The 13612-nt window shown below is 43.4% G+C and overlaps 1 long non-coding RNA gene and 1 pseudogene across 1 annotated transcript in view; one reads left to right on the top strand and one right to left on the bottom strand.

Annotated features, from left to right (window-relative positions):
- Positions 1 to 13612, top strand: part of LOC129047983 (uncharacterized) — a 61296-nt gene that overhangs the window by 13773 nt on the left and 33911 nt on the right. The window lies entirely within an intron of this gene.
- Positions 5378 to 5846, bottom strand: LOC100456282 (large ribosomal subunit protein eL31-like; annotated as a pseudogene).

Below are 13612 nucleotides of genomic sequence, written 5' to 3'. Positions count from 1 at the left end.
TGGATGGACTACATATTCCAGTATGTCTGCTGTCTGGAAGTTGTCAAAGATAGATTCCTTGGAGTGGTGATGAAAGTGCCTCTTGTTTGTTTGGCTTCCCTGAATGCAGAGGACTGGAAAGAAGCAATCTTATAGGATGATTGGCCATTAGTGGTTTCCAGTTGACTTTGCCAGACCCAGAAGAGCTATGTATGACCTAACCTCTGCTTCAAGGAGACTACACACAAACATAAACAATCAGTTTCCAAGGCTAGTGTCCAACTCGTGGTGTCCTGGTCCCCTCTGCATTGTAATGTATACCTCAGTATCTTAGTAACTGCTGAAGAGAGACTCTTAGTTGAGATGACCAGTATAGATTGCAATCTCAGTAGAAGGCAGGGTCCATGTGTGCACATCTTTTTACAGTTAACAAGATCCTGCTATTTCTAATACCTCACTCAGTACTCATGATAATATCAAAAGGCAAATTTTGTTATTCTCAGGTCACAGATGAAGAAACTAATGTACAAAGCTAGTGGCAGAACTGGGACTAAACACTGGGTCTAACAACTACCAAATAATTCTCCATCTTCTACTTTACCATAAGATGAAATGATTAATAGGAAGAACTTCCCTGAAATTTTATATACATATATATAATATATATTTTATATATATATGATATATATATATATATATATAGCATCTAGCCCTGTGCATTGCATAAAGTAGTCCCTTAGTAAGGAATAGCTTTTTTTTTTTTTAATGTAAGGCAGCATAGTATAATTGTTCAGCCATGAGAAAGGAGGTTAACTTGAGATAACATCCAGTTACTCAGACCATTTACTTAGTCTCTTTGGATATTCATTTTCTTATCTAAAAATGGGATAATGATTAAAAACTTTCTAAGGTTAGCATGAGAATTGTATAGCTAGAAGACAGGAATTTGCTCCCTAACACTGAGGTGCAACTTTTTTAAGATAGAGTGGGAGGAAACACTCACCTCCTTTCTAGGCTGCATACAAAGACCCAGGATACTTCCATGGAACCTGAAAAATGGAAGAATATACTCTATTTTAAAATCCACAGCTATTCACTGAGATGTAAAATGAAAATGTTTCCATTCACAAAGAGGAAACTCTGCCATCACGCTAAGGCTTTTTTTGCAAATGTCCTAAGGCTTTGCCTCTCAGTGGTCAATTTCTTGGCACCATGGACCACCCCATCAAAGACCCTGGCACTCCTCAGGTGCTGTGTGAGTTCCTGGCACTGGTGGGACCTGCCACAGCATGCTCCCCCACCCTAGGCTCTAGGATGATAACCTTCACTTGCCTTGCAATCTCAGTAGAAGGCAGGGTTCGTGTGTGCACAGGTAGGGCCAGTTCTGCCTCCTTCTCCACTTCATATGCCAGCTTCCCTCAATATCTCAATACATTCTTCAAACAAAGGCCTGAGAGTGGGAGTAGATAAAGGCATTTTTTTTAGATGTCTTCTCTTTTCAGAGCTGCAACACAAAAGCCTCTAATAATGCCCTCAGGGAAAAAGAACATATATTCCATACACATTTTTTCCAACCTTCTATCATATAGAAAACACTAATTAATATTCCAATAAGTTGTCCTGCCAAAAAGGAGGAAGAGGAGGAGAAGAACTAATATATATAAAGTGTCAAGTATAGTGTCATATGGCATACCATAAACAACTACTCTATTATTGGTTGTATAACTACTGTATTATTGTAGTTTTCTTGGTTGTATAACTACTGTATACAATTGCAGAACTACTGTATTATTGTATAACTACCGTATAACTACTGTATTATTGTAGTTTGTATAACTACTGTATTATTGTAGTTTTATTTTACTGAGACTGCCCTGTGATGCTTTAGTAATTCCTTTCAATGCTTTGCCAAAATAGGGCAGGACCTTAAAATGAGAAACTGTGATATAAGCACTTTGTCACATGAACAATTATCAGGTTCTCTAAAATAAGCAAAAATTAGATCCTGAAGCCTCATCTAGGCCTTTCCTTGTTTACCTACTTTTTAAATGTAGTTTGGCTTGGTCCAAGAAAGGGAATTTGTCATATATTGATGTTGGGCAATATCATTTCTGCAAGTATCATAAATGTGATGGTAGCAGTTCCAAACCAGAAGTATCTTAAAAGAATAATGCACTATGACTAAGCAGGATTCGTTCCAGAAATACAAGGATGGTTCAATGCTGAAAATGTTGATAACTGCATTACATCATTTCATTAAGTGATTAACAGAGCAAAAAACAGATAACAATAAATTTACTATACTGTCTGGATTCAACTAGAAATAGTAGAGAAGGAATAGAGCAATAGTTTTGACATGGTAAAGAATATCTGAAGTCAATTTCAAACAAACACCAGGTTCATTACCACTAAATTCGAGAAGATACAGATGTCACCTATCACCTATTATTATTTAACATTATTTAGGATGTTTAAGTGAGTAAAATAAAATAAAAAGCAATATAACTATTCAAAAAGGGAGATTTAAAAATTAATCATTATTTTCCATTTCTTAACCCTGAAAAAAAAAAACAAACTAACTACAATCTTCCTTGAGTTTAGAATGGCTAATGGTTACAAATAAATACATACAAATCAATGTATTCTCTATAAAACTGCAGTATGTAATGGAAATGTTAATAGAAGAAAGAGTAAAATTATTGTATAAATTAAATGATGTAACATCTAAAAATAAATATATAAAAAAAACTTAAAATTTGTACAGACCTATATGTAAAAACTATAACTATATAACTCTTAGAAGAGAAGATAGAAGTAAATTTTTATGACCTTTGGTTAAGCAAATCTTTCTTATCTGGGACAGCAAAAAAAAACCAATGTTTCGTTTTTTGAAACACTGAAAAAAAAAAATGGATAAATTGAATGCCAGACCATAGAACTGGATAAAATGTGGTGGCAAGAGATAACCCTTCTAAATGTGAGGGCAAAGTTGGGACATTAGTAGATCCAGAATTCGAGAAGATCACTCTGGCTTCCATGTTGGAAGCTGTATTGGAGCTGGGAGCTTTTAACAGGGGGAAAAGCCGGGAGTATGGGATTAGTTCATGGCTGATGACAGGTAGAGCCAAACAAGAACAGAGATGGGGTTGGTAGAGCCTCATGCTTTAGAGAAATAAAGGAGAATGCACCTGTCAATAGAGCCATGGTTTGGGCAACTAGGCCATTATGGGAACATGCCAAAAACATAGAGTGGTACATAGACTACAATGGAAATTGGATTAGAGTGTTCCAAACACCCTCTTTAAGTAAAAGGTTCACCCTGAAGTCCTTCTTCTCTGATCTTTGCTGAAACAATTAGACAAGATTTACATTAAAATTTCTTTATAAACCAGAAGGGCTATTGGACAGTGTGACTCCGTAGAACAATGCCCTTTGGACATACAAGGCCAAGCTCTGACACTCACAAATATCATGGGTGTGTGCGAGTTACTTAACAAACCTGAGCATTAGTTTCCATTTCACTAAAACAGAAATAGTAATCTCTCCCATGTAGGACTACAGTGTACATGGGAAGGGCCTGGCTCAGACCATGCAGCCGATAAATGCAGATTCTCCTCTCTTTCTCTCTTCAGTGATGCATCCCAGCCTTCAACCCACTAATGGTTCTCCCTGTAGGTTTCTACACGTGCTCTCTACAGTTGAAATTTGCTGCTTTGTGCTTATTTTTCTTAGGGAATATATAAAGAAACTATCATGGCCTTTTCCCAATCTATTGCTTTATAACTCTATAACCTTCATCTGTGCCTCTTCTCTGATATTTCATCTTATTTAATTATATATTTAGCAAACCTAATCCTGCTTCCCAATGATACTTGCATGAGCTCAGAGGCATTGCTAAAATAAGACCCCCTGCTACCAGCAGTGCCAGTCAGTAGGTGACACTACTGACTACTTTCCTCTCCTCTCGAAGTGGCTTCAATGATGGATCACATGCTCAGTGCTCAGGACTCAGCTCCACTTTCAGAATCTGCCTGTCCATCACTGTCTGTCCCCCAAGGATGAGCAGCAGATGACCAAGGGTGGCTTCCTACCTGATGCCAGCTAGTGTTGTGAATGGACCTCTTAGTTTGAGAAGGAACCAGATTGGGCACAGAATGATTTTTGGCAGAAAACAAGGAGGATGAGTCAAGGCAGAAAGCAGAACTGAGCCATGGTGAACTTTAGTCACCAGAATGGCATTTGCCATTCAACAAACATTTATCAAGCTGTGCTGTGGACCGCTAATTTCTCACACGTCATCTCACCAACTCCTCAGTTACCCCATGAACAGGCATTAGCCCCTTGTTTTACAGATGAGGAAGCAGACACAGACATGTTAGGTAACCTTCTGTTAGGCCTCAGCTCATAATTGCTAAATTATCCTTCAGATAAGGAGTTGTTTCTTCCAAGTCCCAGATACTCTGCATCAACATGAAATGTGTTTGCCCTGGAAGTGTGTTCATGAATCCCGTCTACGTTTACCTGAGAAGGTCTCAGGTTGAAGAGGATAAGATTTCAAATCCTAGAGTTATACTTTTCTTAGGACAATGTGTCCACCTTCCTCCACCCCAAAACACACATTCCCCACCTCTACATGTTTATTCCTAAATTCTGCAGTGATTTACTGAACACCTCCCATGTGCCTGGCATCATGCTTAGTTCCAGTAATACAGAGAAGACCAAAGACTGGGACAGGGTCTTTACCAACACAATAGCTTCGAGTCAAGCAGAGAATATATATAACCTGTGTCTGTATAAAAAGTGAGACTGCAGCTGTCAGCGCCTGCTTTCCCCAGGCCAAATCTCCAGCAACCCACAAGGCCTTCAGCTTACAAGACCAGCCCTACCCTGCCTTACCTGAATCAATGCAGCAGTGTGGTACATAATTTAGAAGCATGGTCCAATATCAACTCCTCTCTGAGAGCAGTCATGTGCTGGTTACTGCTACTGTGTCTGTTGTCTGGTGAGTCAGCTCTCTGCCCCTAGGCTGCTACAGAACACCCCCATCTAGGACAAGATGTTCTCATTGATACCCCAGCCTCCCCCTCACTCCTGACACAAGTCTCATTTCCTGCTTTGACAAGTGCCTGGTCTGACACCTTAGGTTTCTTGGCTGGGGTCTTGAGGACCTATCTCTTTCAAATTGCCTTCTTCCAGAGGGCCCATTCTCAGCCCTATGCCCTTCTGTTAATAAATGAAGCTGTTCTCTAAACCAGACAAGACCAGAATCAACCATGCAGACTGAAGGAATGAAGACATGTGGCCCATGGCTCTCCTCTTCAGAGCAGCTTCCTGGAGGTCTTTTTTTTTTTTTTTTTTTTGGCAATTTTATAACTTTGATATATTTGTCAATCAGTGGTTAGTTCTCATCCATGTTGACTGTCTGTAGATTCTTGAAAGTGGTAGCAGGTACATAGGCAACCAAAGTATACAACTTACTTAATGAGGATCTTTATCCTCAGTATGTTTTCTGGACAATTGCACATAGATATCGTATGGGACATTCCTTATTCCTTTGGCCCAGACAGGTCTGTTGAACCTAGTATCAACGCACACATCTGTCCCATCTCCTTCATGGCAAATTTCCAGATCTCTTTGAATACCCAAGGGGGATGTTTCTTGAAGCCCACTCCATGGATGCGCTTGTGAATGATGTTGGTGTATTCCCCAGTCACTGCTTCATTGATGGCAGAATGGCCCTTTTTCTTCTCACCAGCCTTCTTTGCGGGAGCCACTCTACCAAGCCCAAGTTGGAAAGTGAGATCTTTGTAAGTATTTAACGTAATACTGTGTACTTCTATAGGGCAGATTCTCAAGCCAGGGCACATACTTGGTTGATGCTCATTACTCTATGTCTAGATACTAGCTAGAGAGCGAACATTGCTCCAACCAGTTGTCACTAGGAAGACCGTGGGAAGATCACTCTACTGCTCTGTGGACCAGTTTCACCATGAATGAAAGAGGAGAAAATTGGGGCTGAAAGGCAATAATAACTGAAAAATGACATTGGATACTCTAAAGATTGTACACAGGCAATGCCTGAGTCTATATACAATTTTTGTTTTTCTGTAAAGGAACAGAGTAATCCCGGAACTCCTCAGGAAAGCATTAACTGGAGGAACTTTGGGAGCCACAGCCATACATTGTCTAATCTGCATAATTCTTACGCAGTCACTCTGGGAGGTGGTCCCTATTATGGCTGCATTTAGAGCTGAGAAAACTGAGACTCAGAAAATTTGAGTGAAGTTAAGAAGATAAGATCAATTTGAGCCTTTTGGAATTTCCAGGTGACTCACTGCATGGAATATACACTGCCCCATGGCTTGAATCTGCCACTATTGATACTAAATATGAACTGCATGCTTTGTCTATGCCAAGCTCCATTCAGAAACTACAGCATGGTTCCTTCCTTAAAGATACATGAGGTTACTCTGCAAGGTTCTCCTCGGCCCTGCCACCCAAACAGCAGCACCTACAGCAGGCGATACGGGTTATGTGAGCACACATGCTAATTCTTCAAGGTCCATCTTATAAACCCATGGGAATAATGCTCTGTATCTGTCTGGAACCTCATAGTTATACATCTTGCATCTGTACCACACTAACTCTGCAAGTTCATTAAGGGCAGGTATCACTACCCTCATTCATTGATTCACTGATTTATGTATACATCGATTGTGGCATTAATTCAACAAATATTTACTGAGTACTTACCTGTGCCAGGCTCTGTGCTAATTCATAGATGAAAATCATGTAAATAAGGCTTGTCTGACTCTCAAGCAGCACAGTCTTTCCCAAATAGACAATAGCTTTGAGGGTTTAAGTGCTTTAACTGTAGAGCTGTAACTGAGAGGACAAGCAACTCTGCCCAGTGCTTTCAGAATGGTTTCAAAGAGAAGGCAGAATTAGAGAGGCTGGAGTGCATGTGGAATACCTTGATGCCAGGTTAAGGGTCTGAACTTTATCCTGACGGCCATGAAATGTAGGCTCAGAGCAATTAGAGACGTTGTCCGGGCTGCAAGAAGTATATTTACCATTCTTGTTTTTCTATAAAGGCACAGAGTAATCTAGGAATTCCTCAGGAAAGTACTGGCTGGAGGAACTTTGGGAGCAACAGCATGGTTTGATAGAAAGTGATCAGAGGAGAAAGAGAGGAAAATAGCACCAAATGGGTAGCTGCTATGTGTTAGAGGCTTATATATGTTACCTTGGGGGCACCAAGGACATGATTTCAACCCCACATTAGAAACAAAGAAAGATCCAGGAAGCCTGGTTTCAGATCCAGGTCTCACCTCTTCTTCCTGGTCATGAGACCTTGGGAAGATAACACTACTGCTCTGTGGACCAGTTTCACCCTGGATAGAAGAGGAGAAAACTGGAGCTGAAGGGAGGCAATAACTGGAAAATGGTACTGCATACTTTAAAGGCTGTACACAGACAATGCTTTGTTTGCTTGCTTGTTTGAATAGGGAATGATGACCAAAACCTCATGGTATCCCTAGGCCCATTCTAAGATAAGAAAGCAGGCAGGGAACAGAAAGGAGCTACAGGAGACATGGAAGGGAAGGGAAGAGGAATAAGAATCAGGCCTGGGTTACAATCAGCATTCACATCCCAGCTCACGGCATGAACACAGGTGCATCACTTCATTGTGCCCAGCATTTCTTTCCACACAAAGAAAGGGTCTTTCCAGTATCAGGACTCTGTGCGTACAAGTCAGTAGAGAAGAAGGTAGTTACTCTGTAGATACAAGAGCAATGGAGGCAAAAAAAAAAAAAAAAAAAAAGGCAAGTCCTAAGCATACACTACCCACCCTGTCCCAACCCCACTTGCATGATTCTGGAATTTCTTTGTTTCATGCAGACAGGAAGTCACTTAGTAGAGGCTTACAGGAAAGCTGAGGGCTCATTTTCTCTCCACCTGGAAAAGGAAAAAAAAAAAAAAAATCTGTTCCATTAAAATAAATGGATAAATAAATCTCCTCCAACTTCTGAGTCTCTTTTTTGGGTGAGCAGCACCGCACTTTGTCTAGTGCCCCAGCTGAACACCTAACAACCATTCCAGTCACTCTCTCTCATCTCCCACATCCAAGTGATCCCCAAGCCCCATGGATTCTAGCTCCCTAACTGTTCTCCAAAATGGTACCTCCCCTTCCTTCTCACTCCAAGTTATTTGCTTCCCTCCCTCACAACTTGTTCCCTGGTCTATGGCACCAATTGTTGCCTAAATGGACTTCCTGTCCGTATTCACTTCTCCCCAGTCTCAAACTGTCATGAGATCTTGCATTCACACCTGTGCCCTGCCTCACATCTTTTCAACCCACCTTCTACCCTAGCCATTGCCAGTGGGGTCTAGGCAATGCCCCCAGCTGTACTTCCACCTTGCTGACTTACTGCCCCGGGGCTTCTGGAACATCAAGAAGTAGGGCAACCGTGGTACCCTGCTCAACATCTATGCTCAGGAAAACTTGAAAATGCGAGGGAGTTAACAACCTATGGGGCAATCCTTAACCAATGGGGGCAGAAAGCAGGTGGATTTCGTGACCCCATTTCTCACCATCAGGCAGACAATTTTGAAGGACTTTCTATATGGTCCTCAGAAGGTCCCTGCAGAATCCAGCCTCCATTGTCCATGGTGATGATTAGCTGGACATGGCACCACTGGTATTGGCTTTCTTCCTTTCTTCATGTCCCACCCCCTTGTTACTGTTCCATGAGGTTGTATCTAAAAAGCAACTACCTGCCCACAAATGCTTATCTCAGGCTCTGCTTTCTGGGGAAACCCCCAGCTATGTTAGTTCCGTAGGTAACTTTCAAACAGCAGTTTCACCTCTATTTGTTCTTTATAATGGGCTTCTGTTTAACACTGCTTTCAAACGAAAAGTTCAATTGCTAAAAGGAAATGGAGAAATAGGAAGACAGGGAGGGAGAAAGGAAAAGAAAAGAAGAAAGGAAGGAAAGAAGAGAAGAAGAGAGGATTTAAAACCATTGGTCTACAAGACAAAACCTATACATTGACATTCAAGATTCTTGAAGTCCTTGAAGTGACTCTTCATCTTTCCAAGCACCTGCAGATGCTCGAGAAGGAGCTCAGCCTTCATATTAACCCACATCAAAGCTGCTATTGTTTTCCCAGAATGTAGTACCATCCTCCCTGCCAGTTCTCTGTCTGCATTGATCCCTCTGCATACTTGACTCTTATTCATCTTTTATGTTTCAAACCAAATGTCACCTTTTCCATCCTCACCATATATCCACTGCCCCCCACTTTAGTGGCTCAGGACAATACTTATCACCACTATCATCCTACTAAGCAGCATTTACTGGGCTCTTAAAATGGGCTAGGAGCTCTGCTAATTGCTTTACTACTAACTACTAACTACTTTACTACAGGACTGTTGCACAAAAGCCTTGTAAGATAGCATATAATTATGATACCAATTGTATAGGTCCAGATGGGGAAACTGAGACTTTGAGAGGCTCAGGAGCTTGGGATGCTGCAAAATGTTCCTGCAGGTTTTGCACAATTGTGTGATTATACATGTATCCTCTTTCTCATCAGACCTATGGGCACTGCAGGGGCAGAAATTAAGTCCTATACATCTCTGTGATCTCCTCAAAGCATAGCCTAGCATAGATTCCAGCACATAGTGGGCAAAAAAAAGTATTGGTTTATATGATAAGGATACACATCAGCCTAGAGGAAGAAGGGCCCAGTCTCAATTAGATCACCCTCCTGCCCCTGCCAAAACTTCCCTCCCTTTCACACCACACTGTCCCACTCCCAAAAGTGAGCTTAGAGTCTTCTTGCTGCTTCAAAAGCTCCTGTGATTCCCTTTTTATTAGAGTAATTGTTAGCTATTCTTGAAGACTTGCTACAACTCATTTAATCCTTAAATAAGCCCACAAGCTTTTGCTGTCACAGCTCGATCGTATTGCATTCTGTCATAGTCTCTTGCTTTTTCAGAGCACCCTGGAGGGTCTCCAAGGCTGGGTCCTAGAAGGCTGTGCCTCTGCCTCCCCCACCTCCTGCCCAGGGCTGGGCACTGAGGAGAAGCACTGTAACAGTGCAACAACGGGCAGTTGGCCTGGCCATTAGGTGTGGTAGCCTGGTGTTTTCCCCAGCTGGGCCTCAGCCCTGTGGTCAGCCTCAAGGCTGACCTTCACATCTCAGACCTACTTTTGAATCTGGCTTCTCCCAGGAGCCCAGGTTTATAAACAAAAAACAAACAGAACAAATAAAAACATTATCTCATTGGTGCTTGAGTCAGCTGCTCCAGATGTCTTGGGAAGTGAAGAGGGGGAAGGGTGTTTGCTGCAGAGTCAGACAGAACTCAGCCCAGCCTGCAGTGGGGCTGCTGCTGGGTGCATGGGGAGTGAGGGCAACTCCTTGGATTTAGTGTCTGCAGCCAATGGGGCCACTTTCACTGGCATCTCTACCCCAACTTGCCCCTACCAGCCAGCCATGATAGATGTTCACAGCCTCCTGGGCACCAGGCTGGCAGCTCTGTAGCTTCAAAGCTGGCACAGGATAGCTGCTCTCATAAATAGAGCTGTTAAATTAGCTACTTTCTATCCATTATCTCATTTAATTTCCACAAATGACCTAGGACTTCAGGTTTACAAGGCCCATTTCACAGATGAGAAAGTGAAGCCCGGAAAGCAGAAGGATGTGTCCACAGTCACAAGCAAACAAGTTAAAGAACCTGACTTAATGCAAGGTCATCTGCCCCTACTTCTGAGCTTGTCCCAGTCTACCCCTACTGAGATGTGACAGCCCCAGAGCCGAAAGCCAGCTTCTCAGTCCTCCATCCTCTCTGCTGGGGGCATTTTGAAGTGTGGAATGGGACAATATTAAGGAAAAAATGTCAGCGCCTATTTCCCAAACTTTATTCCCTCTATTGTTGAGCTACAGGAGAAATTGCTCTGGCCTGGGAGTCACGGAACCTGGATTCGAGACCTAGACTTTCTTGCTCTAAAAGCTCTCTGTGCACTCAGCAAAGTCACCTCCCTTCCCTGGGATGCAGCTCCTCTGATTATGAGTGAGTGTGTTTGAGATGAGCCCTGACCCCAAGCAGCCCACACAGCTGTGACTTCCTGTCCCATATTAGGTGTTACATATTTTAGAGTAATCTTCAACCCTTTTACCTCTTCCAAACATTCCACAGACATGAAACTTTCATCAACACGACAGGTTCATGCAGCACCTCCCACACAGCAAAACACAGAGCAAGGAGATGTTTGGCAAGGCAGCCTCCTGGCTCCCCCCAGCCACGTGAATTTTCCTCCTCCTGAGGATGTTACAAAGACGCAAGAAACTCCAAGGAGAACTGTACTCCCTTCTCCTATTTTTCTCATGTGTTTCAGGATTTGGCTCTCCCCAGCTTTTCATTCTCCAGACATGATTCAGAGAAGGAGTTTCATTATGTCTTGACATTTTCCACCCAGTCTGAAAGTCCTGCATGTGGGCCTATCCCGAGGCTCTCTTGCTGTTTATTTAGTCACTAATTAGTGCTGATAGAAGTACAAGCGTAGCCTCAAGGTTGCTGCCAAGACCAGCAGCAACCAATTATCTCCTGGAGGTAGGAGCGGGTGGGCGGGGATGAAACAGACTCCAAACTCTGGCTAAGCCCAATAGAGCAAGACCATATTGTGGGTGGGGAAGAGGACGGATGGGGGCAGAGGGTAGAAGGTGGAGGAATGTGCGGTGGTGATCAGGGCACCTTTCATGGGAAAAGTCTAGGTGGACTTAGAAGTTAGACTTAACGTCATGAAAGTGATAACTTCTCCCCTCCCTTCTGTTGGCTGACATGGTATGTCCTCACTTTAACCCCATATTAAAACATATTTGAGAAATTTGGGGGCTGTCATTGTGGGCCAGGCCAGATGAATTCAATAACTCAATTCAATCATTTTCAAAGGTGCTAAATGAGCACCTTTTCCGGCCAAGACAGTATTGAGGATATAGAAATAAATGACAGATGGCTCCTGGTCTTAAAGAACTGACCTTGTATAGGAGGATGGTGAAACAGGCAGAGGAAACTTTGTAAAAAGAGGGGTGACACTGAAGGAAGGGCATCTGAGTTCTGTCTGAGGGTGATAGGGGAAGGTTTCCTGTTGGAGGAGGCATTTGAGCTGGTACGTGAAAGATGAGCTGGGACTAATGGAGAAGGGAAAGCATTGAAAAGCTTTCTAGACTTTACAGTACACCACCCTGAGAGGGAGCACATCATTACATTGTGTGCCTCAGGTGCCACTTTTGTCTTGTCCTAGTCCCAGGGCTGCAAAAAAGCATGGAAAGACAAAGTATCTCAGCTGGATCAAGAAACTGAAAGCAGATGCAGGTGAAAGCAGCATGATTAGAAAACTCTAGACTGGATGAGAAGTAATGCCCAGGCTAGGAAAGGTCTTATTGTCAGGCTAAGGACCTGGGACTCCAGACCTGCACTGGTCAATATGGTAGCTACTACCCACATGAGGCTATTTAAATTAATTAGAATTAAATAAAATTAAAAATTCATTGAAGGTTTACAACCTGAAAAGTAACCTGGCTGCAGGGCAAAGAGGTTATAGACGAGCAGTGATTTGCAAGCCTGTTCTGGTACTCCAGGTAAGCCTTCAAGACCATGGAGAAGAGAAGAGGCTGCAGTATGAGTGCCGTCCTTCATACTTCAGATGACTTTAATGAGGATGGAGAAAGTGGTGGGAGATTAGTGCAGCCTTTCTGATGCTCCAGGTGAGTTTTGATGAGGATGGAGAAGGGGATGTGTGGCAAGTGCTGCCCTTCTGGTACTCCAGGTGACTTGATGAAATTTGAGAAGAGAAAGAGTTGTGGATAAGTTACTTTTTCACATCCAGGGCCAAGTTTTCTCCAGGGCTGTTGCCCTCTGTAGCTGATGGGCTTGAGTGCTTCTCCTGCAGTTCTTAGGGCCCAGTGTTTTCCGCTTGTCTACTCGGAATCCTGAGCCCCACTCAGGTCAGAAGGGACTTGGGCCCAGTCTGCCTGGGTTTAAATCCCATGGTAGGGGTGGAGCCAAGATGGCCAAATAGGAACAGCTCCAGTCTACAGCTCCCAGCGTGAGCGACGCAGAAGACGGGTGATTTCTGCATTTCCAACTGAGGTACTGGGTTCATCTCACTGGGGAGTGCCGGACAGTGGGTGCAGCGAACCGTGCGTGAGCCAAAGCAGGGCAAGGCATCACCTCATCTGGGAAGCGCAAGGGGTCAGGGAATTCCCTTTCCTAGTCAAAGAAAGCAGTGACAGATGGCACCTGGAAAATCGGGTCACTCCCACCCTAATACTGCACTTTTCCAACGGGCTTATCAAACGGCACACCAGGAGATTATATCCCACACCTGGCTCGGAGGGTCCTACGCCCACGGAGCCTTGCTCATTGCTAGCACAGCAGTCTGAGATCAAACTGCAAGGTGGCAGCGAGGCTGGGGGAGGGGCGCCCACTACTGCTCAGGCTTGAGTAGGTAAACAAAGCCGCTGGGAAGCTCGAACTGGGTGGAGCCCACCACAGCTCAAGGAGGCCTGCCTGCCTCTGTAGGCTCCACCTCTGGGGGCAGGGCACAGACAAACAAAAGACAGC

Source organism: Pongo abelii, chromosome 13, assembly GCF_028885655.2.
Source record: "Pongo abelii isolate AG06213 chromosome 13, NHGRI_mPonAbe1-v2.0_pri, whole genome shotgun sequence".
Lineage (NCBI taxonomy): Eukaryota > Metazoa > Chordata > Mammalia > Primates > Hominidae > Pongo > Pongo abelii.
This window is presented reverse-complemented; position numbering and strand designations above follow the sequence as displayed.